Source organism: Coenobita brevimanus, chromosome 6 (assembly GCF_032717465.1).
Source record: "Coenobita brevimanus isolate Jiangsu-jjx chromosome 6, ASM3271746v2, whole genome shotgun sequence".
NCBI classification, from domain to species: domain Eukaryota; kingdom Metazoa; phylum Arthropoda; class Malacostraca; order Decapoda; family Coenobitidae; genus Coenobita; species Coenobita brevimanus.
Genome location: NC_136959.1, coordinates 28,429,840 through 28,443,875, shown reverse-complemented (window position 1 = coordinate 28,443,875; position 14,036 = coordinate 28,429,840).

The following is a 14,036-nucleotide window of genomic DNA, read 5'->3' as shown; positions in this document are numbered from 1 at the left end:
GTGTGTGTGATTTTTTTTTTTTTTCAGTATGTTATTGCTTATCGTAAGGTTGTTGGTTCGATTTTCATTGCGAGAGGTCAGCATGTTCTCTTGCAAATTTAGTGGAAGCAGAGAGAGAGTGTAATGAACGGAATCCAAGTGTAAATTATCCAGTATTTCGTGTGTAGGCCTATCTGTGTGCGTACTGGGAACTGAATGAACAGGTGCTTGAATGGAGATAAGTTTAGTGTATGGAACCTGGTCTATTGCTTGAGCAGTAACAGACGCTAGAGAGAGAGAGAGAGAGAGAGAGAGAGAGAAAGCCAATGGATGAACTGTTTCATGAAATATAAAAAAAGAAACCATCGCCTCTGTATGGTTCGATCCCGGGCCACACTAACCAGACCCAGTTTTCTACCTTTGTTAGCTGTTGTGGTTTCTGTATAACTATTTATTTACTTATATGTTTCCGTGTCATTTCTTTACCTTAGTGTTTTTGTGCATCTCATTTTTGCATTTGCGTACTAATCTCTCCTTGAAAAGATTGAAGTAACGATATGCAGAGAGACTGGACAGTGAGTAAATGAAGAATGTGAGTACATTTAATTACTTAGGTATACTGATGAATAAATATGGAATGTCAGAGTATAAAGTGTTCGAAAACGTACATCAGGGAAGGAAAGCTCCGTGTTCACTGAATGCATTGATAAGGAATAGTGATCTGAGCACAGAAGTAATAACGCTAATGTATGACAGTACTGTGATATGCACTTTAATGTACGGAAGCAAAGCTTGGACCCTGTTGGAAAGACACAAGTGAAGAATGAGGGCAGAGAAAATGAGTTACAGTATTTTAAAGACCATTTGCATTTACATAGACAAACAGATAAATGAGGAAGTGAAGACGCCTTAAGGTTTAATACGGGTGTGACTAACAGAGGTAAAAATAATACTCTGATAATGTCTAGCTATGTGGAAAAGACGGAAAAAGAGAGATTGGTTAGAAAAGTGCATGTGAGTGAGGTGGGGGAAGAGGGGGGTTGTGGGAGCCAAGGATGAGATGGATAGATTGAACAGAGAGATGTAAGAGAAATAGGGTGCTAGTTGGAGGAAGGGCAGGTAAATGGCTGAATGGGGGATGAGAGGGTAATATGCAGGCAATTTGTTTCTGGTAATTCCTTGCCGGAATATGGCGTTTGCCTATAGATTGATTTACAACCGACTGATTGATAAAAATATCTTTTAATTAATCCATCCTGTCAAGGTCCAATGCATGTATTTCACTGTTTTTCTTAGTGTTCATCGCGGGTGGTATTTTTTGTCGTGTCTTTCCAATCAGTCTCCTTTGACCCATTGTCAGCTGATTAAAATCGTCTGTCATTACCTGTAATAAAATACAAGAGTGCCACCACCATAGGAAGGTTAATGGGTAAAGTATTAACATTCTCAGGCTCATTACCAGTTAAAATATTTCGTCTACGTTTAACCGAAATAGAATAACAGAATTGTTCCCATCATGACGGGGTTCCTGATAACAGCAGTAACTCTTTGGGACGTCATTAACTTCCTCTCTACAAAATAAAATCGTCTGGCTTAAGGTAGAATGGAAAAGGCCTATTCGAGGTGTCTTTTCGTACATCTGTCTGGTTCACCTCACCAAGGAAATGTATCTATTTATCTATGAATCATTGCGTCTGGGTAGTGGCAGGCACAGAGGGGTGGTGGTAGCAATAACAATGTGGATGTACAATATGGGTTAGCAGCGTATATGAGGGAGGCTGGTGTGTTGTGGTGGCAGGCACAGAGGGGTGGTGGTAGCAATAACAATGTGGATGTACAATATGGGTTAGCAGCGTATATGAGGGAGGCTGATGTGTTGTGGTGGTAGGTCTTCTTACCCAAAATCCACACGGTCACTTACCGTTTTTCTCTGGCTCACTCTTTCCAGGAGGCGGTGTGAGTAGATAGTTGGATAGATGGAGATACATTGATATACAATTGGTCGATCAATAAATATAAAGGTAGGTAAATAGATGGGCATCGAGGTAAACTGTGTGAAATTATACATTTTCACACCTCTGTGGAAAATATATCTCATTTATTCAAATACATATATATGTGTCTGTCTATCATACAGTCCATTAATTTTGATCCCTTTCTGTCCAATTGTATGTGTATCTATCTATTTATTCATCTATCTAGCTCTTTTTCTGTCTGTGCCTATCTGCTTGTCTATCTTTACGTATTACTTTTTTTTTTCTTCTTTCTTTCTTTCGTTCTTGCTTTTCATCTTTTTTTTTTTTTTTTTACTCTGTTATCTTTCGCCTTCTTTCTAACTTACTTTAATTGTCTAAATGTTTCGTTATTTGCCTACATGTTTATTTAACGACCTATCTAAATATCAACCTCTATCAGTCTGTCTGTTTATCTATCCAAGTCTGTCTGCCTGTCTTTCTTTTGGATTTTCTATCTGTCTAAATGTCTTTGTATTTGTAGTCTGCCTATATGTGGTTCAGACGATCGATCTATTTCTGTCTGCCTATCTATCTATCTGTCTGTCTATCTATCTTCCTAGTAGTTTCTGTCTTCCTGTCTCTCCTCGGTCTGGAAAATCGTCTTGGTGTAACAAAAATGAAAATAAACATCACGAGCCAGTTTCCCAGCTGGTAGGTGTTGGCGAGCATCATCCACTCACCTGATGAGGTGCTGCCTACTTCCTCCTTCACCTTTACCATCCTACGTGGTAGGTGTTAGCGACGACCATCCACTCACCTGATGTAGTGCTGTCTACTTCTTCTTTCATCTTTTTCACTTTAGATGGTAGGTAGTGGCAACCGTCATCCGCTCACTAAGATGTGGTGATGCCCACTTCTTCCTTCACGTTTTCATTCTCGGTGGTTGGTGGTGGCCCACATCATCCACTCACCTGATGTAGTTCTGAGCACTTCTTCCTTGGCCTTTATCATTCTTTTTCTCTGTCTCTCATCCTTTCTTCATATTTCTCCTATCCTTCCTGCCACTTTTTATTGTTCCTTCCACGTCAGGTGGCTCTACACAAGCCTAATGTGTTTAGGAGATCCCTAACTCATAACAGCGACAACAGCTAAACAGAAATGTGTTAACACAGATAATGGTCAGTGAGGGAATAGTGCAATTATGTTTGTGTACAAAACTAAATTTTAATGAAAGCAAAAGAAACCATCATCAAGTGTGGAATCGAAACCTTTATCTCTGTCATGTATCAGGATCCTCTTCCATCTGCCCGTGAGGCTTCTGTTTAGTATGTTTGTAATTCATCATCATCATCATCATCATCATCATCATCATTTTCATCATCATCATCATCATTTTCATCATCATCATCATTATCATCTCTGTCATGATCATGAATATGATAATTATCATCGTCATTATCATCATCATCGTCATAATCATTATCGTGACACTAGTCAGACATAAACATCATTACCATCATCATCATGATCATCTTCATCATCGACATAATAATCATCGTGATGATAATTATCAACATCGACAAAAACATCATCATCATCATCATCGTCATCATCATCTTCTTTTTCTTCTTCTTCTTCTTCTTCTTCTTCTTCTCCTTCTTCATGATCGACACAATAATAATAATCTACACAAACATCACAACAATCATCATCATCATCATCGACATAATAATCGTGATAATAATTATCATTATCATCGACAAAAACATTATCATCATCATCTTCATCATCCTTTGCATGGCACAGATCTGTGCATGCTTTCTCCTCTCTGACATATTTGATGTTAGGATATGTTAGTGTGGTTGTGTTCCTGGGTGGCTGTGGTGGTTATTTGTGGGAGGAGGAGAGGAAGTCTGAGAACGAGGTAACTGTGTTATTATAAAGTATAAGTGAGTGTGCGTAGGATTAGAGAGAGTTTTTGAAAAGTGGGTGTGTGAAGGTGCGTGTGCAGGGAGTGCATTTGTGTGTGTGTGTGTGTGTGTGTGTGTGTGTGTGTGTGTGTGTGTGTGTGTATCTATTTATCTATTAGTCAGAGGGTCTGGCCATCCCTCAGGCCACACCCAATGGCAGGCTTCATCCAGGGTGTGTGTGCGTGCGTGTGTGTGTGTGTGTGTGTGTGTGTGTGTGTGTGTGTGTGTGTGTGTGTGTGTGTGTGTGTGTGTGTGTATCTATCTATTTATCTATTAGTCAGAGGGTCTGGCCATCCCTCAGGCCACACCCAATGGCAGGCTTCATCCAGGGTGTGTGTGTGTGTGTGTGTGTGTGTGTGTGTGTGTGTGTGTGTGTGTGTGTGTGTGTGTGTGTGTGTGTGTGTGTGTGTGTGTGTGTGTGTGTGTATCTATCTATTTATCTATTAGTCAGTGGGTCTGGCCATCCCTCAGGCCACACCCAATGGCAGGCTTCATCCAGGGTGGCCACAACAAAACGCCTTTAACCCTTTGCCTGCCAATTACCTACTTGCAGTTTATTTCCGCTGACGTCACACGATTTTACTATGATGAAGAGAGAAATATGGCCCACCAAAAATGTTAAAACTATCACATTTAACGTTTTGCCCCAGGATATACAACTTCCTGTTTTATTAGGGCTTACCACCCACCATTTTGTTACACTCATACACACGTCAGTTATAAAGATAATATTCGACTAGCAAACGCAGACAGATAATAAAAGAGAGACCAAGTAACCAATAGTATATTGAAATTTGAAAAAACACACACACACACACCTACCCGTGCTGGTTTGATCTCGGGCCTGACTAACCACATCCTGATGTTTGACTTCCTGTGTTGGTTGTAGTGGTTTCTGTTTATCTTCTTGAACATTAATCAATTTTCTCTGTCTATTTACCAGCTTATATACTTGTCCATCAGTGGCTGCCTATTTCTTTACCCGCCGTTTTAACCAACCATCCATTCATCCTTTCATCCTTCCATCGCCCTGATTTGTTATTTGTCCATCCTTCCACCCACCAATGTATTTGTTGTGTATCAGTTTAAGTCACAGATTTAATCCCTGGTGGGTAGTATTTCTCGTGTCTTAACATCATGCTTCTATGACTCACTCTCAGATGAATAAAAGTGTCTGGCGTTAGTTAGAGTACCAGTGCTGTGCCTGCCGTTAGAGAGTTAGTTGTGACTGCATTGGCACTCAGGCTCCTGTGACTCACTCTCAGCTAAATAAAATAAACTGGCATTAGGTGGAATATCATAGTAGAGTTGTGCCTACTTTGAGAGGGTTAATGGCAAAATTATTAACCCATTAGCTCCCAGGGTTCCTGTGCGAATGATTTTGGTGGAAGGGTACTAAGCGTACCTCCCTCCGCCTGTAGGCTCATAGTCGCAAAGCTCATAGGTCCCTACCCCGGGGTTCCCTTCTTTACTAACCTGTGAAAATGCCCAACTCCGTCCTATACTGAGGACGCTGGGTGGAAATGGGTTAACACTGTGGTGGGTGCATGGTGGACTATGGATGAAGGAGTGCGTGAAAAGAACTGTTTAAGATATACGACCCATTGCTTTGCACTTACATACACAAGAGAGAGAGAGAGAGAGATGGTTAAACAAGATAGTAGATCATGCACCGAACTTAGTAAGATTTACATTAAAAAGAAGCCTTATGTACTCTTCTGGTTTGATCCCGGGCCGTCACTATCCAGACCCAGTTATCTACCAGTGTTGGCCGGTGTGGCTTCTGTCCCTCATATGTAACCATAATGTATTTGTCTCTCTGTCTACATATGAATTTAATGCATTACAACTATTTACTCCTGAAATTTTCAATTAATCATCATCCTAAAAATTACTTCGATCTTACATTTAATTATCATCACCATCATCATTATCATTTTCATCATCATCATCTTCGTGGTAGTCAACATTATTATCGTCATAGTCATTGTCAGTATCCATCATCATCATCATCCGGACCATACTTGCCACTGATAAATGGCATGAGTAAACAACAGTAGTAAATGTAATAATTAGCGAATAGATAAGATAAAGAAGGTAAATATGAATGAGGGAGATAAGGTTGTGTGTGAGAAGAGTATTTTTGTGCTGTTGTTGGTGGGGCGAGAGGATTATATTGGGCAGAGGAGAGCAGCCTAGTAGTGAAGGTGGTTAAGGAAGGCTGCAGCAAACCCGTCTACTTCACAAAGTCTCTCCTGAGCTGAGTAAAATACTGTGTGGATAGCAAGAATACAGTGAAGAAGACATCACCGTACTGAAGGGGTTATGGACACAGTTGGCTACATGGCATGAGGATTGGCAGAGAGAGAGAGAGAGAGAGAGAGAGAGAGAGAGAGCGTAACATTACACTGACATGCGCATATCAGTTGTAAGAAATGCAAAAACGAACACAATTCTGAAACCCCACCTGATATAGAAAACGAAACTCGTCAATGGGTTCGATCCTGAGCCCTGCCAGTCCATACGCAGACATCCACCTGTGTTGGGTATTGACTTTCTGCCAGATATATGTGCGGATAATACTCTATGAAATAATCAGTTCATTCTATCCATCTGTCTTATTATATCTAGATCTATTTATCTATCTATCTATCGGTGTATCTGGCACTAAAAACCTGTTAGTCCGTCTGTCAGGCCTTCATTGATAGAACCCGCTGTTTCTGTCTCAATTATTATGATTTCCGGGTCGGATTGTTTGTATGTCAATCCGTCAATCTATGTATTAGTCCATCTGTAAATGTTTATCTGTATATCGTACTGTATATTCCTGTTTATCATTCTTAGTTGTTTAATCATTCTGTTACCAAGCAGTGTGTGTGTGTGTGTGTGTGTGTGTGTGTGTGTGTGTGTGTGTGTGTGTGTGTGTGTGTGTGTGTGTGTGTGTGTGTGTGTGTGTGTGTGTGTGTGTGTGTGTGTGTGTGTGTGTGTGTGTGTGTGTGTGTGTGTATCTATCTATTTATCTATTAGTCAGTGTGTCTGGTCGTCCCTCAGGCCACACCCAACGACAGGCTTCATCCAAGGTGTGTGTGTGTGTGTGTGTGTGTGTGTGTGTGTGTGTGTGTGTGTGTGTGTGTGTGTGTGTGTGTGCGTGCGTGCGTGCGTGCGTGCGTGCGCGTGTGTCTGTGTGTCGACTGGGACCAAAAATGGATTTAAATTAAAAAAAGTGCAAAGAAAGAAACCGGAAACTCGAACTTGGGCCTCACTAACCACACCCAGTATTCTACCAGTGTTGGCTGTCGTGGTTTCTGTCTATATTCTTGGATATTAATCTATTTTCTCTGTCCTTTTCTCAGCGTATATATTTGTCCGTCAATTTCTCTTCATTTGTTGATTCATTGTGTCAACCAGCAATCCATCCATCCACCTGTTTTATTGTGTCCATCTTTCCAGCCACCAATGTATCTATCCGTCTATCTATCTGTGTATCTGTTTAAGTCTCTGAGTTAATCCCGGGTGGGTATTATTTCTCGTGTCTTAACATCAGGCTCCTATGACTCACTCTCAGATGAATAAAATTGTCCGGCGTTAGTTGGAATAGAGTACTAGAGTTGTGCCCACATGAGAGGGTTAGTTGTGATTGGATAAGCACTCAGGCTCCTATAACTCACTCTCAGATGAATAAAATCATCTGGCGTTTGATGGAATAGCACAAAAGAGTTGTGCCTACTGTGAGAGGGTTAATGGTAGCAGTATTAACACTGTGGTGGGTGCGTTGTGGAATATGGATGAAGGAGTGCGTGAACGGAGAGGAAGACAGTGTAGGATATAAGACCCATTGCTGGTGCACTTACGTACACGAGAGAGAGAGAGAGAGAGAGAGAGAGAGAGAGAGAGAGAGAGAGAGAGAGAGAATCCTAGGGCCATAGGCAAGAAGAAGCGTCGGGCATCTCACCGTCATCCAGACATATAGATGCTGCACACAAAAAGTATCTTTTAATACATGTGTTTGTGTGTGTGAGGAAATGGGGACGTTAGTGAACGTTTTCCTATAGAAAACGTTCACTGCATGTCTAGCCTAACCTTCCAAAAGTTCTATTTATCTATCTATTGCCAGACGCCTCAATCCCGTTCGGAGTGGCCACAAACAAATCGCCTCCACGTCGCCCTGTCCCTCGCCATTTCACTGCCCTGCTCCCTACTCACCCCCCTCTCTCATATACCTCTCCACCCCATCCCTCCATCTCATCCTCGGCCTCCCCCTCCCTTTCCTCCCCTCCACTTCACTCACATACACTCTCTTCGTCAGTCTTTCACCTTCCATCCTCTCCACATGGCCAAACCACCTCAGTGTATTCCTCCTAACGCTTCTTATCACATCCACATCCACACCACAAAGCTCCTTTATATCCTCATTTGTCAGTCTGTCTCTCCATGTGACTCCACAGGCTCCTCTCAAATAACTCATTCCCACTGCTCTCACTCTTGACTTGTGTCCTTCCAACAACGTCCAAGCTTCACTTCCATACGTTAGAGTTCGTATCATAATACTGTCATGCAGTAACTTTTTCACTTCCATGGCCACTTCCCTGTTTCTTATCACTGCTTTCAAGGAACCAGCAACTTTTCTTCCCTGCTGTACCCTTTCAAGCACTTCAGCCTCCAAACCTCCAGCCTTACTTATCAAACTACCCAAGTACTTAAACGTACTCACATTTTCCAATTCCTCGCCATCCAACCTCGCTGTACATTCACTGACTTTACCTCTCTCAAAGACCATCACTTTACTCTTCCCTACATTCACTTGTAGATTCCGTTTCTTACACACTCTCCCAAACTCATCCACCAAGCCCTCCAGCTCCCCTTCGTCTTCACTCAACAACACAGTATCATCTGCAAACAACAGTACAGGGAGTTTCCAAACACTATCCTCTCTCACTAGGGCCACTCCAACATCCACTACCCTACCTTGTACCTCTTTTATTACCCCATCCATGTACAGATTGAACAACCATGGAGACATGACACATCCCTGTTTCAACCCAACCTTCAAAGAGAAAAATTCACTCAGTTCACCATCCACACGCACTGCAGCCTTAGCACCATCATACATACTCTTCACAGTATTCAACAGCTTCCCAGCTACTTCATATATTCTTAATACTTTCCACATCCTTGTCTATCCACCCTGTCATATGCTTTCTCCAAATCCATGAAAGCCGCAAAAAGTTACTCTTAAGAATAAGGTATATACGTAATAAGTAGATAAAATTTAAATAAGCTGGCTATTAGCGGGCCCCCCTTTCTTGCTTGGCCTCCCCTGAATAGCCGTCTATGGCGCCGCTTTCATGCTTCCCCCCCCGCCCCCCGGAATAGCCGTCTGTGGCGCCCATTTCTTGCTTGTCCCCCCAAAAAAAATAGCCACCTAGATCCTCCTATGCTTGTGAGTGTAATTATAATGTTGGAGTGGCTTTGGATGTGTGTGTAGTCTGTGAACCAAGTGTAATCTGCCCACCTTAAGCCGACTTGGTGCAAGCACACTAGTAGGCGACACTGATTCAACCAGAGCACCCCTTACGTCTGCCAGAGCGGTAAGTGGCTCGGTGAATGCTTCCTAAAGCTTCTACAACTCTTGCTTGAGGCGAACCCGCGTCCACCAGCGTGCGAGACGCACACTCTACCACCACCACAGAGGCTCATATATATATATATATATATATATATATATATATATATATATATATATATATATATATATATATATATATATATATATATTCAAGGTGGTGTTCTGTCGCCTTTACTATTTATATTGGTCATTGATTACATTATGAAACGCGTTGGAACAGAAACCGGTGCAGGTATAGTTTGGGGAGAGAACAGGAAACTTTTGGATTTAGATTATGCAGATGATATAGTTTTGATTTGTGATGGGCCAGAAGAGATGCAGAGAGTGTTGGACTGTTTGGTGAGTGAAGGTCGCAAGGTGGGTTTGGTTATTAATTGTGGAAAAACTGAAATAATCAATATGAATATGGAAAATACGCAGGAATGTGTAATTGGAGGTATGGTTGTAAAGCAAGTTGATAGGTTTAAATATTTAGGTACTTATTTAGCCAAGGATGGTTCTTTGAACTTTGAATTCGAGGAAAGGTTAAAGAAGGCTAATCAGGCAATGGGAATGCTTAAAAATATTTGGAATAATAACAATTTTTCTGTGCATACAAAAATCAAACTTTATAAGGTAATGGTTAGGAGTATCTTAATTTATGGACACGAGTCTTGGTACAGCACAGTGACTATGGAAAATAAATTCTTGGTGTTTGAAAGAAAAGCACTTAGAAGAATATTAGGAGTTAAGTGGTGGGAAAGGATACCAAATAGTAGAATTAGAGAAATAACGGGAGTGCAGCCGGTCGATGAATATGTTAGGTTCTCACGATGGAAGTGGCTAGGACATGTGTATAGGAGACGGAATAGTACGAGGTACACCAGGGTGGGTGGCACTTGGTAGGAGAGGTAGAGGAAGGCCAAAAGAGACGTGGGTGAGGACAATGAGACGGGAAGCTGGAGATGAGTGTTGGGGAGATCTTGAGGAGTTAGCACAAGATAGGATGTGGTGGTGTGAGTTCATCGAGGCCCTATGCATCCCCGAGGGTGCCACGGGAAATGATTGATTGATTGATATATATATATATATATATATATATATATATATATATATATATATATATATATATATATATATATATATATATATATGAAGGAAAAGAAATAAAGAAAAATGGAATGTGAGATTACATCGCCATGGAGAAAAAAATTTTTAAAAAGGGGATTCGGAAGACGACAAAAAGAGGAGAACGGAATGGATAGAAACAAAAGAGAGGAAGATAAATTAGAGTCCATAAATCCTCAGTACGCCTGTTCCACCACACCCTATTCCTTGTGCTGCGGCTGTGAAATGGTGGGAGAAAGAAGGAGTAAAAAGTAGAGGGAAAGCACTCTAGCCAGAGAAAGCTTGTGTGTACACTGTACAGGAAGAAAATGGACAGAAGAACAACAATGAGAGAGAGAGAGAGAGAGAGAGAGAGAGAGAGAGATGCATAGAATGAGTTATTTATTCTGCATTCGCTTTCGCAGCAAAAAAAAAAAAAAAAAGTGAGTGTACAGAAGTGAAGCAGATGGAGAAAAAAGCAGAGAGGTGATCTAGAACGAAGTGTACAGTACGAGTAAAAATAAAGTGTGAATGGCTTGGGATGGAGGGAGAATGTGCTGATGTGGTGAAATAACAGGACTTGAGTGGTGGATTTATCATAGCCGACCTGGTTAAATTCATGGACTGGGAGGCTCCCAGTTGTGAGGAAAACGTTGATGGAATTCCTGTAGAATTTGAAGATGAATTTAACAACATTGAATTAGCTCTCCATTTCTGATTTTATTGTATAACTTGCACAGGTAAGAGGATCATAAATATCTATAATGTACTCTACACAAATTCTTTAATATTGTACTGAACTGCACAGTCCATCCCAGTGCCATATTTTTTGTAGCCTATATCGAAACAAAGGCATAACGTTGCCTTGTAACTGACAGCTATGAAGTCTCATACTAGGCCCTGAACAAAATTCTTATTTGATATCATATGCAATGTTTTCATTTGTGACTCACTGCGATCCATCTGTCAGCATTCTTCTGTCCGATCCTTTTTATGTAAATCCATATTCCAGGAAATATTGGGTTTTAAACAAATAACTCAGTTATTCATTTTCAACTACAGAATCTCAACCTGAAATTCATTTCAGACCACATTAGCCCGTTGTCAAAAAGACTGGTTATCAAGACATGGTCCACTGTTGACACACACTGTTTTGTCATCCCAGCCATCAGAGCCAAAAATCAGCGCAATTCTCACCTTCGCTCATGGCTGTCTTCAAAGGGCTATGCCTTAGTACGAGTATTTAAGTTCAGTACATTGATACAGTTTCTTCTTATAAGTTATAAGTTTATGACAGTATTACTAGTGCTTTTCCTAAAAGATGTCCTCCATACGATTTTTCCTGAATGTACTTCGTTCTCCAATAAGCAGCACAACAAGGAAGACATTGTCTGCACTACGAGGATAAGAACGGGCACATATGTGTGAGGTGGAGTGTTATGTTGCCGTGGTTATTCATCCTGCAAACGTAACGTATTTTTGTTCTGGTTGGTGCACTTGGCTCGGTTTTTTAAACTGATATCAGATTATTGTCAGCTGGGGGATTTTCTAGCCGTCGAGGGCTGTCAAATTTTTCAAGAGTGGCTCTTTCTCTACTGCTGATATCCCTCATGCTCACCAAATCCCACCTCCTGCCTACTGTATGCCACTCCAGCTCAACCTACCACCTGATGCCTGGCTTATCCCTTCATAATAATTTATCCTTCCATCCCAGTTCCTCTTGTACTTAATGTACATCGTCAATCTCCAAATGTTTTCGCTGTGGCTCTTATCTTAAATGCAGTCATTATTCCATACGAATTTCCTCATTGCTAATATGTTCACATCATATGTCGTCATCCTTCTTCCTATGCTTTATGATTCTGTGCTGGTCTTATATGCAAACTCATCCAACGGCACTAATAATTGTATGGTCTATAGTCCATCCCCTCTCACGGCTGCCTCCACTACCAATTTACATAACGTTCAACTTTGCTGTGCCATAAACTTTATGTAGCATTTTTATCATCAATATACTAATATTGACTGGAATCCTTTTTGCTTCCCAAACATAAACTTCGCCTTTCAGTGCAAAGTAACCTTTCGATCTACCTGTCAATCAACCTACCTTCCTATAACCTTTCTGTGATTTATCATGTATTATTTTATCATCCACAAAAATCATGATGAGTTGCTCACACGCTAGACACAAGATCGTTCTTCTCACAGTGGAACTGAGAGGCAAGAAGTTGTGTGGACCTATATGTAGCCAATGGAGCCGATTTGGATCCCACAGACAAAGCTGAACTGACGAAAAGATTCTCTGGAAAACTAAAGTATGTTGACTTATCCCGGAATCAGAGCAAGCTAAAAGCTATTTTTTTTTTTTTTTAATAAAGTATCGTAATGACTTTTGTTGATTTTTTTTTTTTTCCACCTTCGACTCTGAAACTCTTAATATTCTCAATTTCACACGTGAACTTTGCTCATTATTCAGCTCTTTCATTATTTAAATATAGCCTCTTTCCCTCTCTCTCTCTCTCTCTCTCTCTCTTTCCCGTGTTTACCCCATCAGCCGCAATAATCAGGCTTATAATGGCCTCCATTCAATCCTTTACCGCAAAACACACTGACTCACCTGCCCTTTTCATTAGCCATTCTTTCTCCTCACTCTCCATCACTATAAACACCACTTATCCTCACATTTCCTGTTAAATGACCAAGTATTTTCAAAATCACTCTTATTTTGACTCCAAATGTAGAGTGTGTTAATTTATGACGAATGTTTTTATTACCATATGTGATTTTATATAATATCTACCTATCTATCTATCTATCTTTCAATCTACTTGTATATATATATATATATATATATATATATATATATATATATATATATATATATATATATATATATATATATATATATATATATATATATATATATATATATATATATATATATATATATTTGAGGGGGTGCTTACCATCCACTCGATGTAGTGCTGCTCTTGGGTGGCTGCCCTATCCTCTCTTCCTTCCTTCTTTCCGTCCTTTTCTGTCTTTCTTTCCTTCATTCTTTCCTCTTCCTTATGCCAACGTGTGACCACACTCCCCTCTTCTGTCTTTTTTTCCATTATACTTTCCTCTTCTTTCGGCCTCTGGGTGACTCTACACTGAATAACAAGCCAAATGGTTTCCTGTACACCAGGAAACCATTTACTACAGTGGGTGGTAACCATATAACCAAATAATAATGCCTGGTGGTTTAGTCGATAATTAAAGCGCGCCAGGCGGATGTAGCCTGTGCAGGTTTATATACAAGGGAGGTTGGGGTTTATTGCTCAAGTAATTCTTCTCAGGGATGAGCGAGGCTGGTCACTCTCATCTTAAATGTCAGGACCAACTTGCCTAGCCCCGGGCTGCAACGCTCTTCATGGG